This window comes from Caloenas nicobarica, chromosome 2, assembly GCF_036013445.1.
Source record: "Caloenas nicobarica isolate bCalNic1 chromosome 2, bCalNic1.hap1, whole genome shotgun sequence".
Taxonomy (NCBI): domain Eukaryota; kingdom Metazoa; phylum Chordata; class Aves; order Columbiformes; family Columbidae; genus Caloenas; species Caloenas nicobarica.
Window position 1 is genome coordinate 55761235 of NC_088246.1, and position 26739 is coordinate 55787973.

The 26739-nt window shown below is 40.6% G+C and overlaps 1 long non-coding RNA gene across 1 annotated transcript; it reads right to left on the reverse strand.

Moving 5' to 3' along the window:
- Nucleotides 1-13032: 13032 nt before the first annotated feature.
- On the reverse strand, nt 13033-26663 carry LOC135985782 (uncharacterized). Its single transcript, XR_010605806.1, has 3 exons — nt 26258-26663; nt 25741-25801; nt 13033-13081 (listed from the first exon to the last, which is right to left on the reverse strand). It is a non-coding gene; the product is annotated as an uncharacterized LOC135985782 (long non-coding RNA).
- Between the last annotated feature and the right edge of the window lie 76 nt (nt 26664-26739).

Below are 26739 nucleotides of genomic sequence, written 5' to 3' on the forward strand. Positions count from 1 at the left end.
GTGGTGCCATACTCTTCAAATTTCCTTATAACAGTCGTAGCATTACTTTACTTTTGTCTGAGTTACATGGAAATTATTAGACACATAAAGCACTTTCAAGACAGCTATTCTAGAAACAGGACAACCTTCTAACTGATTTCTTCTGTTGCTGGCATTCTAATACAGATGCTTGCAAGCGCAGCATGACATGCTATTTAAAACTTCCTGTGAGTTTTCCGAATCTCCAAAGAGTTTTGGCTCCAATGCAGCTTTTAGTTACTCCATTCTTTCACTCCAGCTCTCTTCTTCTTCCATTTTACAAAGACCAGGAGGTGATCAGCAATCATTCAGAGCTTACCATTCCCACTGGAGTTCTGCTTTATTTGATTGTTTTTGCCAGCTGCTTTGTGCGCAGCCAGAGGGAGGAAAGCAGCAAGGACTCTTGCCATATGCCAGAAAGGAACGCACAACTGCTGGCATGAAGGAAGAGGTGACAAAAGTCACTGAGAGCTCTGAAAGGAAGCAAGTAGGGAATGGCAGCTCCCAATGGGTGATGGAGAGCGTAGGTGATCAGCCCTTGGCTCTGACATATGCCTTCAAATTGGTAAAGCATGCAGCCTGTGATGCCTGTTTCATATATATCAGCTCATTTCTTAGCTGAAGAACACGTGTTTTGCAGCTCATGCTCTTGTCAATCACTAAAAAAGCATTCAGCTGCTACCATCAGATCCCCCTGGGCTCCAATAGCCCTGACCAGCCTCACCTGGAGCCTCCCCACACCCTCTGCCCATTGGCTCAGGAGCCCTATTTCAGCTCAGCCCAGCACACCCACTTCTTGCCTAGATTGGGTCACAAGAGTGCTTGTCTTGCATCTGGCCTTGTTTCCTGGGTGGGCTTGGGCTGTGTGTTGTAGGTAACTGGTTTACAGCCTTGTCTCTGCCTGGGCTCTGGATATGGCTTATTTCTTCACCATATCAGAGGCTGTTGGTGGACCCTGTTTCAGACCTCTGGCTCTGCTCACCCAATTTGGGCCCTGTGGGATGGTACCCTGTCAGTGAGGGGCTGGCCTGCTCTGGGATCACCTGTGGCTCCTGGCTTGGCACCTGTCACAGTGTAGCCCTGCTCATGCTGCTCCTGGACAACTACAACCCCTTTCTCCATGCAGAGAAGAGCAACCTTACACCATGGCAGCTCCTGATAAAAGACAGACATAAGTTGTACAGGTAAGTACAAGAAGTTTGGTCTCCTGTTGTGCGACCTTTACTTACACTGGATATAAGCAGGGGCTATAAAATGCAAATCTTCATTTGTGCTTTTTCCATGAGAATATTTTTATTTGCTGCATTAGATGACCCAGAGTCAGACTGGCTGGTGTGTACTTTCCCCACCCTTATATCAGAGAGGAATATGGCCTAAATGTGTCCAGCTCAAGCACTTCCCAGCTGACTTGTATTGAGCTGAGCTATAACAAGATTAAAACTAGCAAAGGGTATAGCTGAGGGAATCAGGAAGGCTGGGGAAGTTCTATGACAACTTTCTCAAATGCAAAACTTTAGTTTTAGTCCCTTGGGGAAGACTGTCAAACCTTACTCCACAAGCAGAGAAAGGGAGAGAAGAAAGCAAGCTGCTGCCCTTCATGTAATTGCATCTGGAGAAGCCATTTGAACAGCTGAGAATAGTTGAGAGGAAAAGTACATAATATGCAACAGGTTTTTCTAAATGTAGTTGGGAATGATGTGGCAGTATAGAGACCTCACATATAATGGAGTCTGAAACAAGGCTCCTGCTGGGATGGGTGTTTGCCCAGCAGGGAGAAGTCACAAGCGGTTAAACAGCCATCTGAGATGGGAAGAAAATCATACTTCTCATTTCAAATACTACATCTGAACATTCAGTTGCAGAGCTACCAGAAACAACAGCACACATAGTAGCCATGGAATTTAAACACATAATTTTCTGCTAGTAGGTGTCTACAAGTAAGTTTCTTCTGACATGTAATTAAATGCAGTCAGCCAGATAGGCTGCTATTCCAGTTAAGAAATTTTTACATGAGGTTTCCTCTGAAGCCATGTGAAACACTTCAATGAATGCCAAAGGAATTCATAAAGATTTTCCAGTTTGTTTCTGATGTAGGAATGTATTTGGCTGTTTCCCCATAATATTGTTGCATGAAAATAGCACACAGGAATTTCCATCTGATGATAAAACCTGTTAATATTTCTCTGAAGCATTTGTTGATTCAACTTTTCACTGTAAGAATAAAACTTGTAAGGAAAGAATGGTATTGGTAATTTTTATTTGTAGGATTTATGTCTGTTCTCAAATTGAAAACTATATTAAACTCAAACTTTTCTGTTTCCTCTCTAATTATCTGGAAGAAATTTTTAATTCTGAGTTTCTAAACCAGGCATTTAATTTTCTTGAGGTTTTTTTTTGTTTAAGAACAAAATTCTAAACAGCTCTGTCCTTGAGTGAAAACAGTGAAAGTGTCACTGTACTTCTGTGTCAAAAGTCTAACAAAATGACAGCAAAAAAATCCCTGCGAATTACTTTTTCCTGAAGTCTACAAATATGAAAATAACTGTCATCTATTAACATCGTGTCTGTGTTTTATAGTCCTGCCCCTACAGGAAAATAAATAGAAGACAAAGCAGTATAACTGTTGAGCTGAATGCATGGCTATTTATAAGTAGTTAGACATCAACCCAAGTTTTCATGCCTTTCTTTGTCACTTCCTGTGTTGAGTTTGCTATAGAATCTCTTGGGTACTAATAACCCCAAACTGAAAAACTAAATTGACTTTAATTTATTATGTGAAATAGCATTAGGTTGTGGAGGGGTTCTCCCACCTCCCTTTCTTTGTAAAGACTCTCATCCTAATGTTTTGAATTTAGATACAACGATTTTGGTACATAAAGCTATTTTGTGTATGTCTACATGGCATTAGACCTTTGATAGGAGTTACTGAAATCTGCACTTCTTACTGAAGCTTTTCAAAGCTGTAGTCCAGAGAAACAATCTGTACAAAAGGCACAAGCCTCTTAAAATGTAAACCAACATTATTCTATGCTCTGTAGAGGCTGAAGGCTGGCTTCATTCCATAGGAACTAGTGAAAAGCTTGATATAAGCTCCTCTGAGGAGCTAGTTAGAACTTCATTTTTAATGTGGTGGCACAAATTAAAAATCACATGTTTTCATTGTTTTGTGAAACTGAGTGAAGTGTAAAACTACATTTTGTATTACAGTGGGGATCAGGTGCCTGAAGAGACAGCAAATAGGAGCTGTGCTAATAGTGGTGAAACTGTTTTGTTTTGGGGTTTTTTTTATGATGGATTTGTTATCCTCCCATCTACCATCAATATAAACAGAAAGAGAACCTAAGAGTTAGGGCAGGTGAGGTGGAAATCAAAATTCCCATTTATTTGCCACTGCAGTTCAAGGCAAGAATCCTCTACTTGTTGTCTACTTCTTTATCTTTTGATTTCCTGAGTAGAGTTCAGAGACTTTTTTTTTTCTTTTGACAGGCCAAAATTCACTCCGAGACTGAGGTTCCCCATAGCCCTAAAATATGTCCCAGATGAAATTTTAACAGAAGCCCAAAATCTGGGAACAAAGGGGCATTCTCTGATTTGAGCTCACGCTGTTAACATGTTTTTCCAGAATATTAAGTGGCCACATATATTAAACCCTTTTATAGCAGTAATTTATCTTTTTGTTTCCAAGTGCAACCGTCTTAGTCATGGTATCTGCATAATCTCTAACTATAGACCTCTGTTATCTGTGTAAGAGGAAAAGCTCAGCATGTTTTCGTCACACTTCAGTGACAACTGTAGAGAGCTGGAGTCAGGAGAGTGCTTAATCCCAAGTCTTATACCACCACCTGCTGTTTGCTGCTGAGGTTGTCAGTCATTTTTAAATCCATCTGTACAGGAACTAGTTAAAATATGTAAATAAAAATAAAATCTGTCTAGGCTGGGGGGTGAAGTTCATACCCGAGACCTGTATGAAGAGGAGCCTGGATTATTGGATGGCTGGACTGCAGAAAGTGTTACACTTATGATAAACCAGAGTTTCGTTCCATGGGCCAGCCTCTCAGCCACAGCTTTAGCAAGGATAAAGCACTGAGTCAACAGGAATTCTAATCCCTCAAGCTGAATGAACCATAGCACCTGCTCAGCTCTCTGTCTCCTCCATCATGCTATTGTGAGTTAAGTTCAGCCTGGGATCTTTCTGTCCATAAAGAAGTAGTATTCTGTGAGACAAGCACTAGCCTAAATAAAAGTCTTGGGGTGGGTTCTATTTGCTGTGGCTGACTGGTCTCATGACTTAGACAAAAATCTTTGTTTCTTTTTATCTTAGTTCCCTCCTATGGAAAATGTAAACTAGGGAGTGTCCAAAGGATGTCACGCTGGGCTAGGACTCTAAGATCGGCAGTTCCTAGCTCTGTCTTTCACCAACCAGTTGGTTTGGGGCACTGTCTGGTTCCCCAGTTTCCCTACCTGTAAGACATGACCAACAGTTTCTACTTTGCTAAGAATAATGCAGCTATGTGTTGGTCCTTTGCTAACTCTCTGGAAGATATGAGAATATATGTCAAAGATTGAGATGCTCAGCTAGCTAGGTCCTGCAGAAATCTACCTGCACTTGATAGAAAGGAGAATCTATACAGCTGGACACACTTCAGCTCTGTCGCTGAAGAGGGCCCTCCCTATACTCAAGATACATGAAAGACCTCAGATCTCATTGTGTTCAGTGGCAGTCAAGGACAATAAACCCACAAAATGGGTGAGAAAGATCTGACCTAATGAACACCGTTTCATGTCACTATAGTGATTCTGTGAAAAATCTTAAATGTGATGGTTCTTATAATGTAATTAATATATGTACTTCAGTGATTTTCTTTTTAAAAGAGAAATGAAGGATAGATTTAGACAAATAAGAAACATTATTTTTTCTGCTTACAAACACTTCATGTTATTGTTTTGTTAGCTTCCATTTTTTTTCATGGCATATCATCAATGAGATCTTCCCATTAGTATCCCCTGCTCAGTGTTTTATATAAAGAAAATGTCTTTTTTTTTATTGCTGCTCTTGTGCCACTAACCAGTGGTTAAGCTATAAAATGAAATATTCTTGCTGGATCCTGCAAGTTAGTATCAAAAACCTTATGTATTTTCGGTCTGTAAATGCTAACTGATGTCAGTACTCTATAGTAAATGCTCTTGAACACAAAATATTTTACACAGAATCAAAGTGATGTGATCTTCCTATTAACTGCAGTAAAAGCTGCTGGAAGGATCTTCATGTAAGAAAAACTGAGGTCAGTCAATATACTGCATATTTTCATGCTATGACCATGATGAAGGTCAGATAAATGGTGGCAGAGCAATACGCTGCATTACTGATTTGAGGAGGTGGGACCAAGACACAGTTAACCTAAGCAAACAAACATAAGGCCTCTCTGTAGTGCTAGTGGGAAGAATAGAAACTAATGATGGAATCAAGCATCTTAGTTATGTTGGCAATTTTCTGTGTTCCTGAAGCAGTGATATGCTTCCCTAAACACCGAAGAAATCAAACAAGACTATTTCTTTAGTCATGGCTCCTTTAGTCAAAGGGCATTCATTCACCTGAAAATCTTCCTCACACTGCCTTTTCTCAAGGCTGGCTTATCAGATCCTATTGCTGGTTTCTTTTGCTGACTCCTTAAATTCTCAACTTAATATTGCAGTTTCAATCACCTAAATAAAGTTATGTAAATTTTTTCTTGGGTCTCCTAAGATACACTTGCATTGCCAAATGCCTTAGCTCTCTGTCATTGTCCTGGGTCCTTGTTCCTTGCTTACACTTAAGGCACCTGCATTGCATTGTTACAACAGTGTCATTACTTTAGGTATTTTGAAGGGGTGGGGAAAAAATGAAAGCCTTTTAAAAATTATCTTATGGCCATTATATTGGGGCTTGTGTCAAACACTATTTATTAGAGCTGTTCTGCTGCAAAAAGGGACTAGCCCCTTGAGCAATGTATATTCTGACCACTCTCTTTTGCATGGCTGATGGGCCAGGGACAGCCCCCTGAGGCCAGTGCCCTGGGCAATGTAAAGCTGTGGAGCTGGAGGCCCCTCTAGGCTACACAGATGAGCACCATTTAGATCTTGTGGGGTGGTGGAGCTCCTGCCATTTTGGTGACCTCCAACCAGAGGGCAGCCATTGCCTCAATATTAATCCAAGCCCATTTTAGTGAGATTTAACCTGAGCCATAAAAGCACACTTCATTTCTTGCAGCTTCAAAGGCTCCTCAGCATGTGTCCACGTGCCTGTTACTATTTTGTAAGTCATAAAGATGATCTTTGTTTCCTAAACGACAGCAGAAGTGTTTTGATTCTCTCCTTCCATCTGTGCATGTAAGAGGATACAAAAGAGGAATGATTTTTTTTTTTCCCCCCTCAACTGAAAATCATTCTTTCTTCAGTCATTTGCCCACTCTTAATACAGCACTTGTCTATATAATTTGGCACCTGATCCCTGGCAGTACAGGATGCAATTTTATATTTCATACAGCTCTCTTCCACTCTGCAAGTACATATGCAGCGCACACACACGGTTCAGTGATGTTTTCACATCAGGAACCTTCTACTTTCAGCTGTAATGGGTCCAACTCAACCCCCAGATCCAAGTAACATAGTATTGCTTTTCTCTTCATGAATTTCACCTAGTGTGTTGTTGCTTTGAACTTGAATAAACCAATAGGAAAAACAGAGCCCTATACCACTGTACTTAAAACAGGTGTGTCCTTTTGCACCTAAAGCAACATAACTTTATTAGGCGGCTGTCGGATCTAGACAGACAGATTCAGGAGATTACAGCCACACAGGTCAGCAGGAGAGAGCAGCAGTAATAAAGAAGACAGATGATCTGTGGTACTCCTGATTGTCACTGCTATACCAACAGAGGTGCAAGTGCTTCTACCACACCCGGAGAGGCTGATACCTTTGTCCTGGAGGTATTGCCTGAATGTGGAATTACGCTGCCCTAGACAATGCACTGTGGGGTGTAGGTGGGGACAAATGTGCCCCTTAAAGTCCCTCTATCATGCAGTCCTTCCTCAGCCTTTGTGGTGCAGCAGGGACCTTTTTGCTGCTATAACCATATGTGTAAAAAAAATAAAAAATTATAGGAAACATTATGCAGTCACTTACTTCCAAGATTGACCTCTTTCATGCTCAGTTAGAACACTTTTGCTATCCCAAAAGTTCTGAGAGACACACTGTAATCAAAGACTATTGCAGGAAACTTCTCCTTTAATAATAATCTTCCTTTTTTCTGTTCTACTGACATGAGCAAAGTGACATTTTTCCTTAATAAGGACTGCAAGGGCTAAACCAAACCAGTTCCCAGCACTGTAGCATGCTGCTGCTGCTGTTTCAGTGGAAGCTTTGTCTCATTGACAGCTCCTGTCACTAGCATCAATAATTTAAAGCCACAGACACTGTGAAGCTGTAAATAATTTAAAAAATATAATTCATGTCCGTTCTTATTGCTGCAGCTCAGTCAGGATCCAAACTTTTTTGTACCTGTATTTATACTAAGAAGCACACACAATAGCCAGCCTGAAGCAGTTCCTTCAAAATAGCTCTTATTCTTTTTATTTAGTTAACATTTCAACATTATGTTCTTGAGAGCAGAGGCTCTGGCATACTGTAGCACGTTGAAACAGCAGGTTTTTTTCTGTTAAAGTTTTCCTAGAAGAATGGGAGCATCATTAAGTCATAGAAAACTCTTAAATAATAATTCATCAAAACAAAGAAAGTTCTTGCTGCTTGCTAGAATGTTATAGAAAAAAATATTGAGTTAAAGAATGAGATGTGCTGCACCTAACAATTCTTCCTCCAGAAGCTTTAAAAACAAACACACACCAAAAACCCCTTCATTCTGAAGTTACCTGCAATTTAAAAGAGCTCTTCATAGAATAAGAAATAATACTGGTTGCAAGGATATCTTGTAAAGTTTCCCTTAAGGACAACTTTCTGGCTAGGACCCTTTCCAATAACTCCAGGTTTCTTTCCTGATATGAAGCATTCATAAATGAGATGCTAATTAGTTATCTGAGCTTAAAAGATATGGGACCAGGTAAGACTCTCAAGTGACAGGTGCCTTTGAAACACAATCATTCCAGTATTATTGAGATATATTGCGGGATTAGTTCTTGTTTTGTAAAAGGAAACTTCAAGAATCAGTGCAGTTGTTGCTCATGAGATTATTGCTGTCACCAATGTAATTTACATGCATTAATATATTTTGCCTATACGGATAAGGTTGCTTTACTGAGTACGGCTGTTGAACTCAGTTACTAATATGCTGGGTTTTTTCTAGGACGACCACGGAAGTCTTCTGATATGTGCCTCATATAAGGTCCAAGAAAGGCTTTTCTTGTTTACTTTTTTTGTTTATTGTTTTCCATTTCTTTTATAAAAGGAAGAAAAAGTTATGATTTTTTCTAAACATTGATGCTATTGGTTTAATAAGCTACCCTGTGGAGGGGAAAAACAAACCAAAACAACAGCAGCAACAACAACAATAAAAACCAACCAAACAAAAAATTGTCTCTGGCAGGAAGTCCTTGCTGTATCTCTTCTCAGTTGCAACAGTAAGTTTCAGAGCCTGCAGAAGAAAAAGTGGCTTGTGTGCCGACTAGTTACAAGAACAGTAAACTAAAATAGTTGCAAGGGCACAAGAAATGCCCAGGTACAGAAAGGAAGAAAAATAAATATTCAAGGTTTCTAAAGAAGATTCAGTCTTTATTTTCTATTAACTTTTTCCAAACTCTCTTCATTCCACTTGCTCTCCCAGCAGCCTATGTAGAAAGCTTTCCCTTTTCACCAGTAACATCTCAATCCTAAAGAAGGGCTGCCCAAGACCCTACTTAGTGGGATCACATTAGATAGCGGGGTGTGTTTTTATTCATCTTGACATAATTTATTTGGTTTGTTATTTTTTTTTTAATCTGTGTTCTTGGTTGCTCTTACTGCAATTTAATCCATTGTGTGGCCTACTGTGACTAGGCCGTGGTAACTCATGCAGAATTCAGCTATAGTTTTAGGTACAGAAACGTCCAATAAGACTTGCATCATCCTGCCTTTCAATGTATTCTTTTTTTACATATTAAGTCTTCCTTGAAGTAACTCGAAATCTTCCTCGTTATTTCATTGTCTTGGATCAGGCTTTTTTGGTTGGTTTATGTGAGCAAATGCAGGTTTACCTCTGAGCTAACAGTCTTGAGCAACTTCAAAGTCAATGGAGGAAAAATGGAAACTTCTAGGCAACAATTAGCTATGTCAAAAATCATGTGTTTAGATTGTCAGTTTCTACCCAATAGCTACGACGGGAGCCAAGGATGACTTCTTCAGATGTGTAAATATCTATGCAGAAGAAACATAAAGTTGTTTGAAGTGTGTCATATTATGTCCCTGTCATTCTGAAAGACATGCACATCTTCCCAGGGACAGACCAAAACGCATGCTTTAGACGCAGCCTTCAAACATAGGTAGAGCACAGTATGATTCCTAGTGTCATGCTTCTCGTTTAGCTAGAGCAAAACTCTGCATAACAAAGTAAAACACATTTCAACTGCAGATGGACAGGCAGGACCTCTTCATTCAGCCAGTACTGGTCTGAGTAGTATGAAAAATAAAACTCTCTACAAATCTCAGATCTCTGTATATCAGAATGATTAGACAACTTAGTGGGTGCACCCAGAATTGAACCTAGATCTTCAAAACTTAAACTTAACATGCTTTTCACTGGAAACTGTGGGTAGTATCCTCATGTCTTGCCCTTTTAGAAATAAAGAGCTGATTCTGAGCACCTTTACTTCCTTTGTCTTCAATAGCAATTCAAGCTTGGTGCCAGCTCCCCGATAATACAATAAGTTTCGGGCATCACTTTCTTACCAGACTACCCACCAACAGATTGAAATAAGAGACCACAAGGCAAACCCTGCCCAGCTGCTTCTAATAGCACAGAATATCTGGCAGATATATGCTAGTAGCTGAGAGGAGGGCATCTGAGAAAATGGACAAAACTGTCATCATCTCGTAATGCACGTCACTCTGCATGTTACAGCTGACTAGGGGTTAACAGCCTGGAGTAAATGCACTGGGAAGTGTTTCACTGTGTAATGTGATCAGCAATAAGATAGTTAAAGATCATGAACTTCAAAGCTTCATTTAGAATACTTTAAGGAGGTTTTAAAATATTTCGATCAGAACAGAAGCATGAAGGTATTGAAACTGGATTTGAAAATCTAATGTAAACATCCCTTAGTGCTTCCAAATGCAGTCTTTAGCTCCTCCTAGCTACAGAAATGCTTATTCCTTTATTCCAGGTAGTAGGGATTATTTAATAATGTTGACCTAAAGAAGCCATACAGCTGTAAGAAAAACTGAGTGGGTTCTCTAGTAGCATCCTAAAATTCGTGCATAGGGATTGTATCATTATCTGGAAATACACAAGTAAATTAATATATAGATCCATGTGTCACAGAAATGTCAAGGTCTAGGGTTCTCAGTAAGTATTTGATGGGCCTTTCTTATTCAGAATCACTAAATCCTGGTTTCATGCTGCAATAATTAGCAATTCTTAAATTAGATCTTTCAATAAATAAATGCCTACAGCAATAAGCATAGAAATCTTTTACTGAATTATCTAGTAAACCGGAAGAGCGGTTCATGGTGGTAACCAAGGATCCTTTTTTTACCACCTTGGGTCTTGCATCATAAGTCAGGTATTTTTCAAATGACATCTAAGTATTGTTTACTATTTCTCCTCATCTTTAAGGAGAAAAGGAGGCTCAGGACAGAAAGTCACCAATTCTAATCAATAACATAGCTAAATCTTCTTTAAATTATAATCTTTGCACTGCACATTTACACATAGGATCCAGAACTTTCTTTTTCTGGTCCCATTTTTCAGGTAGTTAATAAAGGGAAAGGTTTTAACTGACGTTCCCAAAACTGTTTCTAAGTGTTCACTCTTTTACAAGTTTTACAAATGTCCAAGGCTCCAACACCTCTGTCCTTGATGAACTAGAATTCCCACTGAATCTTCTACTGGAGGAAATTATGCTGTTACTACAAACTGTAGTAGCTGAGCACTGGCCAAGCAGAATAGCTGTTGTACTCTATTTACAAACTTGTTTGCATAGCAATGGTAGATTAAGTAACATTTATGTAAGCACACTAGTAACGTGTTATCAGATCCTACTATATACTACCATTAATGTGAAACTGGCCCATTTTTACCCCTTGTGACTTTGCATATTTATCTCAGATGTCATTTTTGGAGTTAATTGTTAGCTTCCACTGCAGCTGGAGAGAACCTGACATCTTGGGTAGACCAGCATTCTCCTGGTGATGCTTGAACACTGTATGGATTATACAGCATGACAAGGTTTTTGATTTAGGTGTTCAGGAAATGGCTTGAAGTTAGCCTGGGTAAACCTAAGCTTTGGTGTTCTTAGCTACTTAGAAGGCTACAGAGTATGAGAATTGATATTTGATACTACTAGGTTCCTTAGATGTTTCCCTAGTATTCACTGCAGTTTCATCCTGTGGCCTTACCACATCTACAGCCCACCACTCTACTCCCTCCAGAGAGGAGGAACATGCTGCTCTTTCAGTCTTTTCAGTCACTTCTCAGAGTTTTATCTGAGATAAAGAGACATTAACATGAAGCAAGCGTGAGAAGGAGAAAGGATGAAGAGTGAGATCAAGACAGGCAAGCTCAGATTTTGAGGCCTCGGGAAAAGACTTTGGAGAAAAAAGTTTTCTAGCTGAGAAATCTGATAAGCTTCACCTTTGGAGGTAGAGAATGTGCAGTGAAATCCTTTATATTGTATGCTTCTCTATATACTGGAGTAGTTTCTCCACTTCCAAAGCTTCAATAAATAATAGTACCTACTTAGCAAGAGCATTGCTTTTCAGAAAGTTATTCCATGTAAGTAGACTAATATTTATCTATTTCATCCATATTCTGACTATGACACCTACAGGCCAGAGGAGAGCTGTGCAAGAACGAAGATTATTTTTAGGAAGAAAAAAAACACATACACTTGCCCATTCCATTGCAAGAAAACATATGTATGTATTAATGATGAGGCATATACCACTCATGTTACTGAGCTAATAACAGTACTAAATTAATATGATTTTTTTTTCTTTTCATTTAAAGGGGAGCTAACAACTGCTTTCCTAAATCTCTCCAAGAATAGCTTTAAAGGCATAGCTGTAGATTAGTGAGAAAGAACTTTACAAAAGGATTGTGTAATTCCTGAAAAGTCTATTCACTCTGAATAGCTACATTGTTCCATATAAGAATGCACAGATATTAAAATATAGTGCTTTTCACCAATGGCTATTGAAAAATTACTGCCTGAAGACACTTGTGACAGTTTTTATCTTCCTCAAATTGAAAGAGGTGAGGAAAAAAGGAGTGTTTGTAACAGGGTAAGGAATGCTGTAATTTCTGTTTGCCACTGGGTCCCACGAAAACAATGAATTTGAGTTGCCTTGGGCTGGTGAGACATGGTGCCCAACCCAGCTGTGATTACAGCTTCAGTAGTAACTCTGTGAAATGAAAACTTGTTCAGAAGAGCTTGAACACATGGGAAGGGAGGAAAGGTGTCAATACAGAATCAAGAAATAGAAACGACATGGAAAAATTTTACCTGCTGAAGGCCAGATACATCTTTTCAGAAACATCACCAGTCTTTTCTTCTGTGAGCTCCTTAAACATGTCACATTACTGGGGAAACTACTTGGACAATACAGTAAATGTAAAAGCTAGAAGAGAAAATATCAATTTGAATTAAGGCAAATCACTATCTGCTTTTCAGCTCTTAATAATGTACAGTATGGACATACCAGTGTCTTAATCATCAGAGCTGCTGTCTATACTTCAGACACACCAACACTTTTGCTCCTTTTGTTGGGCACGGCAAAATATCTGGTGTCTGTTCTCAAGGTTTCCAAATCTCCCAGTGTTTGCTGGCTTTGTCCCCTATTCTTCCTTTCATAGAAGAGTTTCTGATTGTTCCTAGGTACCCTGCAGTACTTCCCAATGGGAAAAACAATGGGAAAAACCATATCCTGGGTGAGAAAATAGGAAGTTTACTTTAACCTACTCTGTGAAAGAAGTGGAGACTCCAGCCAAAGCCCTATTTATTTTAGTGAATGACTTCTAACCACAATTTGCCATTAATATTGCCATTACGAAGTGACTCAAGGAGATAGATTTAGAGATTATTGAATATCTTTCAACTGAATCTACCATCTCCTCTGGTCACTCTGGATTTAATTCAGTTTACCAGAAAACAATTTTCCTCTCATAGCCTATACTGAGCTGTTGGTATCACTGCCTCCCATTCTTCACTGTTAAACAAACTGCTGTGACGTAACTAATTCTTGTTTGCATTTTCTCTTTTTGAGACAATGGTCTATGCTCCCAGACTCAATTTATTGTAGCTTTCCTTCAGCATGATGTCTCAAGATTTTTTGATTCATAGTTGAAGGAAGATAATTCAGTTAGCTTTGTGACAGAAACAGAAGTTAGTATTTTCGCATCATGGAGTTATCTAAGGCTATTCTTTTTATTCTCCCCGTATATATTTACGGACCTGTATTCATTACATTTTCATTTGACATTGTGTGTAGAGAATATCTGATTATTAGCTGAATTTTGCAAGATTAACAGACCCAGGAAATTTTTCATGCCAGTTTCTACATCTGTACATGGAACGATTATCAGAGTATCTTATAGCAGGATGACCTTTTGCTGGAAATTTGTCAAAAGTTTTTCTGGTATCTACTGTGGGAAAACTCTTCCTTGAGGACGTATAACCTAACTCCTGTTCATAAACCTTCAGCCATTAAAGACTCAAAAGACTATTCCATTATCGGAAATGATGGAAGATCTCTCATAGGTTCCAAAATCTTTGTGTGCCTTTCCTATTCCAGGAAGGGATTCAAGAAGCCTCGGAGTGGGGGAGAGGGGAGGAGATCAATATCACCCAAACAAACAAACAATAATGTCAGTGTCCCTCCCTGGAAACTAGGGGCCAAGATTTATTTTTCATACAAGAAGCCAACTTGTGACACTGATCTCTGCAACATTCAACAGTGAGGACTGAACTTGGACCCAGTGGATCTAACACGAGCCAGTCTACTGTTCTGAGGACAAGGGATTGAAAGCATTAGGCAGATATTGCTGCTGCTTCTATCGCTCCTATATTATCCTTACAATACAATGTCAGGCACTCTGGGCTTCTCCCTGTAAATGTCTTGGGCAATGAGATTTTCATGGCTTGTTTAGAAGAAAGGAAGTCCTGCTACTAAAAAGGTTTTCTTGGAAACTGACCTTCTTTAGCTTTTTTCCTAACTTTAAATCCCCAAATTCAAGACTAGGAAAACAGCAAGATGCATTTTGCATGCATTTTGGTTGAAGATCTTATCCCTAGAACCAAAATCCAGATCAGTTCAGGCTTTTCTCTCAAATTGTTATTTGTAATCATAATCTGCTTTCTTTACCCTTAGCAATCTCTTGTCCTTTGTGATGTTTAATATTGCTCAATTTCTTCTTTCACTTATAGAGCATCTTCATCACGCAGATACTCAAATCAAGGATTAAAAAAAAAAAAATCCTAAGAAATACTATGACAAATGAAGACCATCTGGCGGGCATAAACATAAATGAGATGCGAACCAAAAATTTCAATAAACACTGAATCACCATCAATCTAGTATACATGCAAAGTCCCAAAACAACAGAATTATTTTGCAGTAAGTAATGTCTTGCCAGTAGGGTACTATGCACAGTGTGATTAATTTTCACAGTCTAATGAGTTTCCCCCACCAAAAAAAAGGCCAGTCCAAATTTATTTTGCAGTATCAGTCTTAAATTTCACTCATTCATTTACTCTAAAGTACATTTGTTGTGATTTTTATCTGTGGCACTGTACTGGGAAATGCGTTTCATGTGCATACACAAATCGTTATTTTAGCTTCGGAATCTGTAAAGTTCCTTGCTTTCTGTTACAGAGGGGGGAAATGTATGGAGCAGGAAGACAGTGACATGGTTAAAGTCAGGCCACTACTTCTGATCCAGCAAAGGAGGAGTAACACATCAATTACCCACAAAGATTTGAATGAAGCTGCTTTTTGTCACAGACACGAAATGCTGCTGAGCAACCCACGCCTTGTAGTTAAACATTGAGGGCTGGGCTGTGCTCTGCACTTGGCTGGAGCACAGGGGTTGAAATCCTGCCCACTGAGTCAATGGATTGTTGAATCAATGTCAGCAAAGCCAAAGATTCAGCCAAGGCCCACGCCTTGGTGTCACACACTGCTGCCCAAAAACAGGGTATGAGAGCTACTGAAGGGATGGCCTGGACAGCTTGCAAATCTGCTAACAGCTAGCTGAAGGCAAAGACATAATACCCTGTTACCTCCTGTGTACTCTCCTCTCAGGAGGAAGATTTAGAAGCCAGTAGATAATCTGCCAAAGAAAAGATTTATTCTCACTTCAAGGAATCTTCCTTTTTTTCCATTCCTGATATTCATCTCAAATACATAATGACTTATCTCCTGCTCCTCCATTTTGTCTTAATTCTAATGACTGCGAAGGAAAATTTCAAAATCAAGAGTTTAAACCAATGAAAGCTTACAAAACTCACCTTACAAATGTATAGAGAACAAACAGGGGAATTGATATAATTTCAGAAGCATTTCAAATTTCAGATAATTTAAAATTAGTGACTGATATTTAATGAACATATGATACACACTGTTACATTATTTAGTAGCAGAGTGTTCTTTTGCAGGGCTTAAGGTTCTGTAGATATTTTTACACTGTACCTTTTTTTTAAAAAGGACTAAATACTTAGGAAATGTCCACTAAATGGAGTAGAATTTACCATCTATCTCACCTTTTTGATTGGTGTCCTGGTTTTGCTAAAAACAAGTTTCTCTTTTAGTGAATTTCCCTGTCAGCTAAAGTCTTCTTTCTTACTGCAGTTTTTCTGAAAGTTAGGTACGTGTTTTGGTAGACATAGCAATGGAATGCAAGGTCATTGATAATGATGCATCCCGCGAGATGTGCAAGCAGGAGGTGAACTGAAAAACTGACCAACTAAAGTATTCCATCCCATTCACGTCATACTTCATATAAAAGCGGGAGATCACAAGGATCTCGCCCCTTTTCCTTATGGCCGACATTGGGAGAGGACCTTGCGAGTTGTCCCTGTGAACTGAGGCCTCATGACAGACTGAATCCAGTTCCGGTTGGCTGTAGAGTCCAGTCCAGGACTTCAGGTGCCAGCCCTACACCTGCCAGAGCAGTTGCCGGGATTTTCAAGATTGGTTTTGTATATTTTGTATTATTTTCTCTATTTTTATTAGTAGCATTAGTAAAACATTTTTAATTTTTCCAACTCTCTTCTCTCTGTCCTTCTTTCCCTCCCAATCGCCTGTCCTTAGTGGGAAGCGGGGAGAGGAAGGGGCTAAGGGGGGAAGAGGGAGGAGAGAGGGTTAACAATACATCTGCCACGGTTTTACTGTCACCCTGCAATCAAACCACGACAATTTGGTTCAGCTGCTTTGAATCTACTGACTCCTAACCAGGTACCAACTCAGAATCTAAGCCCATAGTAGAAGTTGAGACTGTTGTTTTACTTAGCCAGATGTAATGTGAAGTGTGAGGACTTTTTCTAAGTTCTCATGTACAGAAGTCACAATAAACTTGCTCCATCTTGATGAATGGCTCTGCTCTCACCATAAGTAAGTTCCCATGCTGGTGTGCTATATAGCACTGATGAGGCATCCGCTATGAAATCCCACTGGCAGATGCCCCAGATTTTTACCATGTTTTTCACACATTGTAGAAATGGGGTGAGCTGCAAGGGCAGCTAATTAATAGTTTCTTGGTGGTTATCCTAGAGTCCATAATGACCTTATTCCACTATACTATCCTTACCACAGCTGAGCTCTACGGCTATGTGGTCCCCACAAGTAACATATGAATGTCAGAGAGAGATCTAGAGAAGGATTTGTCCAATGAACAGGAACAAGCTACCAGAATGCCAGGTTTTGGGGGATCTTTTCCCACACAGTCTAACACAGTCCACACACTATGCTAAAAAGAGTGTTACAATGGTTGTGTGTTCAATCTTTAAAAATATCTTCTGTAGCACAGTACTTTCCAATATGTTACCACATCCTTCCCCCAACATATTTCCCCAAGAAACTGCATTAATGTGGAGGCTACGCTCCACGCACGGTGCCCCCTCATATCATTCTTCCTATACTCTACACGTGATCTTTGTTTTTATTGCATCAAGTGCAGCAAGATTTTACCAAATCTGCCTCCTTGCTCTCTTTATTTTACACCACAACAGTTCTCCTACCCTAATTTCAGACACTTTTTAAGCCCCATTCTTGTGGAAGGACTGGTGGGTAGCAGTGACCCTTCACCATTCTGAGCAACTCATTTTTCCTCTCATCATTGCCTAGATACTTGCACACTGCATGTGACTCACACACATGCTCCCCAGTCTCTGATTAGAGCTGGTTGGGTCATTCCTACAAATCAAGCATTACAGGAATTCTCATCCTTTAGTATTAAAATGAATTATTCATGTTCTTTTAAAAATGAGCTGTTTTATTGCTGCTGATTAAATAATATGCCTAAAATACATTGTTTGCAATATTTTTTGCCCATCAATCATTTCATGAATTATTCAGAAATATTTGTATTACACTGTCTCTGGCACTGGTTACTTGGAGTCAGGGAGGTAGATAAATATCCTCTTAACATATTCTCCCTCAGCAGAGACTTGGACTGGGAGATGGGGGAGGTGGTGTGGGTTGCTTGCTGTGGGGGTTGTGGGAAATACCTAAAAGTTAAAAAAACCAACCAAACAAACAAAAAGAAAACTAAGATTAGATGCTCATGATTCTAACTACAGTGTGACTTCTTTCTTTCCCCTTCCTTTCAGAGAGGGAAGGTTCTGCAGTTCAGTAATGAATTTGCTGCACACCAAATTCAGATTGAATCTCCAAGAGAGGGAGACAATGAATAGACCAGGAGGAAGGACTGAACACTGATGTCAATTAAACCGAAACCATGAAATAAATGAAGGGTTTCAGTGGTTGTTCTTCATAGCCACTTCAGTTTGGTATGCAAGGGAATGCTTCTGTTTTATTGCAATAGTAAATTTTAGAGCACAGGGAGAGAGAGAATATTGGCATTTCAATCAGGGCAGCTTCACACACACGTGTGCAGCCCACTCAACCCTGTGTTGAAAGGTTTATGAAAGAAAGCCTGTAGGATATCCAAGAGATTACTTACAAGATTCTAAGGGATGGATTTTTACGAAATCCTCATAACACAGCCTGGTGCCCTTGCTGAAGTGAATTTGAAATATGCCCCTGAGCTCCTCAGAGTCTGCAGACAATGCTCGTAGGTATCAGGGTATACATGCATACCTATATTTATTACAACCAGCAGACATACACTTCTTTCAGATACAAAGATAAGGTGTCAGTCTTTGAGATTTTAAAAAATCAATGGTGTTTGTAGGGGCTACTATTAATTTTCATTACCCCATCAGTCATTCAGGAAACAAGGTTTGTCTGTGTTGCTTTAGCTTCTGAAAAGAGAAAACAGCAATTGCACAGGAATATGGGGGTAGAAGGGACAGACAAAACAAGGTTTGACATTTTCAAATGATCACAGACTACACCATCTTATGCCTTAATATATGCTGAGAATTTTCTTGAGGAGCTAATATTGCATGAAGATAAAATGTAGTCCTCAGCACATTAGTAAAATATTTATACACTACTTTCTTTCTCGCTAGGAAAAAAGGGACCTATTCCACATGTGCTAAGATGATTCTCAGAGGACTTGAAGATTCTTCTTGGCAAAATTATTAAATTGTAGTCTCTTTAATAAACTGGAAATGCCTTTGCCAAAGTTTGTGATAAAGGGTGCTCCTCAATAGAATATGATAGTTCACAAAAAGAAAAACAAAATCAGTTACATTATTTAGAAAAATACCCTAAAATGTATAATTTTTATAAAGTTCTGGGAACAGAATTGACAGTTAATTTCAGTTTATACCATATTTAGAAGTAAGAGGAACAGACTCTGATATTAATATCCTACAGACAGTTGATACTTTAAAACCTTACAATATGCAATGTGATCAGTTTGTAATTGCTACATAATTAAAATTATAACACAGTTTCCATTTTGAGATGTATTTTTCAGTCCAGTTGAACCGTCCAAACGAAGCTGTTGCAGTGAGATGTGTTTCTCAGACGAATTGATATCCGTATGGGAGTTAGAACGAGAAATGAATGGAATATGGGTTTAGGAAGAAATAAAATGAAGTAGTCCATTTCTATAGAGAGCTTTTTTGCCATCTCTGTGTACAAATTGCCTCAAATCTGTTCCCCTTACGTTCCTTGTAACTTAAGAGTGCCTGTCACATTGCCATGGAATTTGATTCTCAGCCTTCAGGTGATGTTGAATTCATTCTGATTTTGCTGTGTAATTGCTGCATAACTTGTAAAATTGTTCAGTCACAATTAGTCAGCTGATGCATTGAGTCAGTGGCAAAATCCAATACATGGTTTTGATGAAGGTGTGACCTCATTTATTTCACAAAATGGAAGAGTACTTCATAGCTCTTTTTTCTGGTTCTTTGAAGAACTTTAAAGCTCTTTATTGCTATTTAAACTATGAGCCAAGCCTGCCTGACATATCCCACTGAGCCACTCATTGTAGCTTTTGGATGAGCAAAGAAAGGCAGCTTCGGACCTTGAATGTATCATATGCTTACTCTAAAGTCAGGACCTGAGCTTGTAACATGACCACTGTTGCTTCAGTTTTCTTAAAGAGCTAGCAAGTCTTCTGCTGCTGAAAATTTGATGAGGACGTTCAACTTCTCTGTGATCCTGCACACTGAAAACTGCATTACCCTGAGTGCAAACCCACAGAAATCAATAACTACCTGAAAAGCAATGTGCTTCTCAGCATAAATCAGGGTGACAGATACAGACCACAATAATTCAATGAAAAAAAGTACCTAATGTTACTTGTTTAGATGGTGGGTTAGTGTTGGGTTGGATGAACTGCTCCTAAGCAAAATACTACGGCCAAGTATAGGCAGGTAACTGCATGTAAATGTATATAGTTAAGTCCTGTGAAATAAATCTGGAGTAACTCTGAGTAAACATGCTCAGTCTTTTCCAGACTAGTGAGTAATATTCAAGACATGTCACATGCAATTGGTCATCATGTTTGAATGACAAATTCCCTGTTCTGTTAGCTGCATGGCACCTGCGGTTGCTGTTGAAGGTAGCACCTTCCAGCGACACTGATGATAATTGCAAAAGATGAGCATATCTGTACTTGCAGGTCTGAGACAGTAACTCAGGGAAGTGGTAAGATCATATTCAAGGGCAGGCAGGAGAACAAATCCCTGAGCATTTGGCTACATGCCACCACTCAGGTGGCCAAAAAGGCCAACAGCATCACGACGTGTATCAAGAATAGTGTGAACAGTAGGAATAGGGAAGTGATTGTCCCCTTGCACTCAGGGCTGGTGAGGCCCCACCTCAAATACTGTGTTCAGTTTTGGGCCCCTCACTATAGGAAAGACATAGAGGTGCTGGAGTGAGTTCAGAGGAGGGTGATGAGGCTGGCGAAGGGTCTGGAGCACAAGACTTACTTGGAGCAGCTGAGGGAGCCATGGCTGTTTAGCCTGGAGAAAAGGAGGCTGAGGGGAGACCTTATCGCTGTCTACAACTACCTGAAAGGAGCATGGAGGGTGTTGGTCTCTTCTCTCAAGTAGCAGGTGACAGGACGAGAGGAAATGGCCTCGAGTTGCACCAGGGAAGGTTCAGATTGGATATTAGGAAATATTTATTCATGGAAAGGGTTGTGAAGCAGTAGGCAGACTTCCCAGGGAAGTGGTGGAGTCACCATCCCTGGAGGTGTTTAAAAGATGTATAGATGAGGTTCATAAGGACATGGTTTAGTGCTGGAGTTAGGTTATGGTTGGACTTGATAATCTTAAGGGTCTCTTCCAACCAAAGTGATTCTATGACCTCCAAGTGGCTCAGAATAACTCAGAGACAGAGCTGTAAGCAAAGTGGTACTTGCTCTTCCAGCTTTGGTTAAGAAGACAAGACTGAGAACGGGAGAAAGAGGGGAGCTAGGAGATAGGAAAGTCACTGCCCAGCTGCCCTGCCAAGGGCAGTGTAGTAACGCCAAACACCCCATCTGGCTGCAGCAGCAGTCATGAGGTAAAAACAAGCAAAAGAGGCATAAGCATTTTGCCATACCCAGCAATATGCTGTTCCGGGCAATTGCTTTCTCTCATCCAGCAGGCCCTCCACAGAGAGCTCGGGTAGCAGTTCACAGGTGACAATGGCTCTGCAGGGGGCTGTAGCTCCCTGGGGGAGGGAGCCAGCCCCACTGTATAGCTGGGTCCCCAGAGCCCCAGCCATGCCAGCTCACTTTCTTCCACAGCTGAGGATATCAATTGCCCCGCAGCCTTTGTGCTAAGCACAGCCAAACAACCAATTATACACGGCAGATATGGCATACATGCTGTACTGGAATTGTTCACAATCCACACGCAATACAAAAGCCACCGTTTAACCACCCTTGTCATAACCTCCACCTTTCAGAGACTCTGCATTGTCACTGAAACAATTGTTTTCTCATGGTTTCAGGTGCCAAAGAAATCGCTGCACTCCACAAGTTTTATGCCTTCTAGCAGTTCCATTCACTTCAGACAATTGGATCAGCATTGTACAGCTGCTATTCCTGCAGTTTTTCATCATTTGCCTGAGTTTATACAAGGGATAAAACAGAGAGGGCAATTCGTCTCTTAACCAAAGGAAAAGAGCCAGCATTTCTCTCCCGTTGGAGCAACACAAGTGTGATATAAAGTCTGTGTGATTTGAATAGAGATGCAACTCACTGGCGAAATTCATATGCGGAACACAGCATTATCCTTGGACCAATTACATTCACAGTAATTATTTGAGTGTTATGATCAGTTATTATTCAAACAAAAAAGGCAGTTCTGCATCCAAAAATGTAACCAGTAAGGTAGAAAAATCTTATTGAAGGATATCCGAGTCACAGAGCTACAAGGTCCTGATTCATTGATGACAAAAAGTCAGACTCATCACTGATATTCAGTAGACACACAATTCAGCTACACAACTAAAATGTAGAATTTATTACGTTTTCTTGTCCTTACCGAAATAAACTTTTTCTGTTCATGTGGAATTTCAGAATGTAAAAAGCTCACTGTCAACAGATTGAAGACAATTAGCAATAATCCTTCTTTGCACCTCTGTTGTATATTTTGAAAAGAATAGTCCCATACTACACTCTCTTCTGTCAGCATTAGTCTTGAACTGGAATGTGTATACAGCTCATTTTTATCTCAGCCATACCATCTTTTTTTGCAATGTTTGGGTTGTTATTGAAGTTCCAGAATGAAAATATGGACTACATCTGGGGACAACAAATTTCACTCATTTGAGGAGCAAACCAAGGAAAATGATAGATGGGCGGGGCGGGGGGGGAAACTGCATTGGTGTTAATAAACTGTAACTGCTGCTCTGTTTAGTATGCAACAGTTCAGAGTGCAGTTTTTTACACTGCAAGCCTGGCTTCCCCCAAGCCTGGGGAAAGCAGCGAGGAAAAAAATATTCCTTTGCCCAACCACTTTCATTTATAATTCCATACAAGCCAAACTGCTGTCAGTCCATGGAATATTTAGGGAAGGGTTTTGGTGGTTTGTTGTTGTTTTGTTTTGGTTTTGTTTGCCTGGGGTTGTTTGTGGTTTTGCTGTTTGTTTGTGGTTTTTCTTTGGTTGGTTGGTTGGTTTGTTTGTTTTACCGGGATCTGAAATGGTAACAATTCCACAAGAAGGAAAATTGTCCTGATGTAACATTTAAGTATCAAAGTTCTGTGCTTTGGTAATACAGAGCAAGGAAGAGGCAGAAAACTATCCTCTCCCTTGAAAACACTTGTGTGAGAAATAATAGTAAAATGGTTATTAAGATTCCTATGGTGCTTTGAAGTGAATGTTGGACATTTACCGTTGATATATTCGTGAATTTTTAGTTCTCCATATTCTACCATTTTCTTCTGACGTTAAATGAGACATTTTGACCTGAAGTGTTGTGTAATTTTATCGTATGTTATCAAATAAGAGAGAAGTTTTTTCACAAAAGCAGGGAAATTATTCCTGTGTATTACTTACCTTCTTCACAAGAGGGGTGATAGGGCTTTACTAGTAAATTGCCTTAATACCCTGAATGAGACACGTTACAGGAGAACACAGAAATGTTTATTACTGTGCCCTGGTAATAACCATTGATCCTAGAGGTTTATTTTAACCCTCTTGTTTAATTTAGGGTCATTGTAGTCTCCTGTGCTGTGAGCTGCAATATTTAAAACCTCATTAAGCCTATGACCTTGCTGTCAACCTGTTAGCTCACTGTTTCCTTCTCTGTCGCAGGTTTGGAAGCAAAGGATGTTAAGCACTGGAGGTCACTGTATCATTGTTGCAACACCCAGCCAGAAGTGCACAACCCCACCACCCCTCACATGAAGGAAAAATGCACAGAGAGCCAGACCAGGACAGAGGCGTAGGCTGTGTGTGAGTATGAGCATGTCTGCCTTGTTGCTGTTGTAGGCAGTCCTACCATTGCCCTCTCATTCACCACGTTCAAGGAAAACAGCCCCAAATCTGACCATTCAGTAGAGCTGGATACCTGAAAAAGACTACAGACCAGGCCATAGGCAGAATACACGCTTTGGGAGGGACTTACAGTTTAAGGCTCTTCAGAAACCTTCTGCCATGTTTGGTGACAATGCATATATTATCTTTATCAAATATTGACTGTTTTTATTCTCCTCACGTCTCAATAGCTTACTCTTTCTCACTGTGTTTTAGTCTTGTTTACCATGGAGAACAAGTGAACAGTGACCTAAGTGTTGATGAAATTTACCCAAAGACCATTTAAGAGCTGTGCTTTCTTAAAAGGATCATATTACTACAAAAATTAGAGACAATGAAACATGGTTCTGTCAGTCCATGACAATAAGCACTGTATGGAGAATAACTTATGGAGTAAATAGTCCTCTGCCCTGGGCCCTTCACAAGCCTTAGCTCAGCTCTGCCAGAGACAGCAGTACACAACAGTAGAAATTGTCCTAGTGAGAATGTGATCATCCTGCCCCACAGAGTAGCCCATAAGCAGCACAAGCCCTGACTATGGTAATCAACCACCCTCCAGAGAAGCTTGAAATCTTGAGGGGTCTTTGTGCATTATGATGAAATCCATTGGCTGCTCCCATCAGTTTGGGTTTGACACACTGATGACTGAAAGACAAGAGTGTGTAATAATGACCTGAATGGGAGCAATGCTTTATGTGAAGGTATAAAGGAGCAGCCCATGCTACTATGTTCATATATTTTACTTTTGACTATCACTCTTGACTGATGGCTTAATGGCGAACCTGACCGCTAAGATGCAGCAGACAGAATTCCTTTGTAAAGATCTCCTGCGACCCCTTGGTAGTCCTAAGCTCTGCATGACTGTGCACTCCCCCTCTGGAACCTCTCCCCAGTACTACAGGTGTGCAGGGAGTAACTACTCAGCCAAGCATCTTCATGGCTCAGAGGCCCCTTCAGTATAGCAGATACCATAAGCCTAAAATTAGCCAGTTTTTAATCTTAGATACGGCAGTGACAAACTTACAATGGGTCACAAATCAACTACTTCCTTGTTTTTCACATTTTCAAGTAAGTTTTCATTATTCTGCAAAAAAACACCAGAACTTGTTTGTAGGCTATGAAATATGGTTCTTGTGTTTTGATCCTTTGGCATGTGTTGTTACAAAGTGCCACCATAATATGCGGACACTGCTTTATTTAGAACACACGCAGGTATGGAAAACATCCACACCCTGAGGCACTAAACCTCACCCTCAAGCCCTGCCAGCAGCTCTGTCAAAGCCATCAGCATACAATCAATTTGTCTTCAAGTTACACCTGTACCCCAACAATGCTGCTCTTGGTATACAATATGACTCACCGAACTGTCCACCTAGAACTACTAAGACAAAGGAGTGGGATTACAAGCTTCCTTCACTGTTTCTCATGGTTATAAGCATTTATCTTAAGCAAACATCTGTGTGGAATGATCAGCTTTAGTAAATGTAAGACACTTAAACTGAGATGATGGTTTGAATTTGAGAGACTCACAGTGACCCTGAGGCATGACCTGTGTATCTCTTCCAGAAGAGCAAGAGGCAGAGGGGTAATAAGCAAAGGGTTAACACACATTTAACAGCATCATTATGACCTGTCATGAGGAGTCACGAGTTTCTGTTGCTAGACGGCTTTTCTGTGACTGTGCATCTGTGTGTTCAGGCTATATTCAGCATTGTTGCTATTTAAAAAAAATGGTAGAGCTAGCTAAATAAGCCTTTATCAGACAGGAGGTGGAAGTGATAGAACTGGGCTAGGAAATCAGCAGTCATGGACACGTATAGTAGCTATTGAGGAACAGATATATATGGTTCTGGCCATCCAGAGGCAGCAGCATCATTTCACCCCCCTGACACACAAGTTTCTAGACAAATTTGGGCTACTTAGCCACTCATACCTCAGCACGCAACCAGCAGCGAGCATCCGAGAAGCGCCGCGAGCAGGAGCACAGCCCGTCTCTGCAAAACAAGAGGGACGAGGGGAACAAGAGCGCTGCGGCTGAGCGAGTCACAGCACGCAGCCGTTCATCCCTCAGCACCCACAGTGCGAGGACAGGCTCTGCTGTCATCTGCGTCCCTGCCGCCACCAGCCTCCTCCGGCACAGGCGCTGGGACACCGCGCAGTTGCGGGGGCGAATGTGGCACCGCGGCCGGCCCGGCGAACGGGGAATCGGCCTCTCCAGACCGGCAGCAAATGTGCTCCCGTCAGGGACCCGCAGAAGCGCCCAGGACATGAGGGCATCTACTGGAACAGCATTCAGCAAGCTGGAGAAATACAACCTGAATTGGAGGTTGATTTATAGTACGTTTAGGAAGATTAAACAACTTTAAACTCACGCTCTTAAGCCAAATGCAGCACGCACCAAAAAAAAACCAACCCATTATTTTGTTGTATTTATGTCAAAAGGGTATTACCGTTTAATAGAAGCAAGCGATGAAACACTCGAGTCCTGCTGGCAGCCTTCACATTAAAAATGATTTATTGTTATAATGCCTAAATCTTCTGGAGGACAGCCTGAGGGCACATCTGACACACAAGCACCTTGAGGATTCGGAAGCCAACAGGGCAGATTTTTTTTTTTTTTTTTTTTTTTTTTTAAATTCCACGATTTATGACTGAAAGGAGGACGAAACCTCCGTGCCTGGGAAACGCGCTCCCTCCAGGTTGGCCTAAGCGCGCTGTGGAAGGAAGGGCTGGGGCAGCCACACGCCCTGGCCCTGGCAAGTCGGGAGTGCGGCTCACAGAGGCGGCTCTCGCTCCCCTCCCAGCCCGGCCTCCTCCACCGAACTACCTTCCTCGGTGGGCTGCAGGGCCCGACGGCCCGGCCACCGCGTCCCGCCTCCTTGAGGAGGATGTGAGGCCGCGCCCGCACTCAAGATGGCCGCCCACCCCCAGT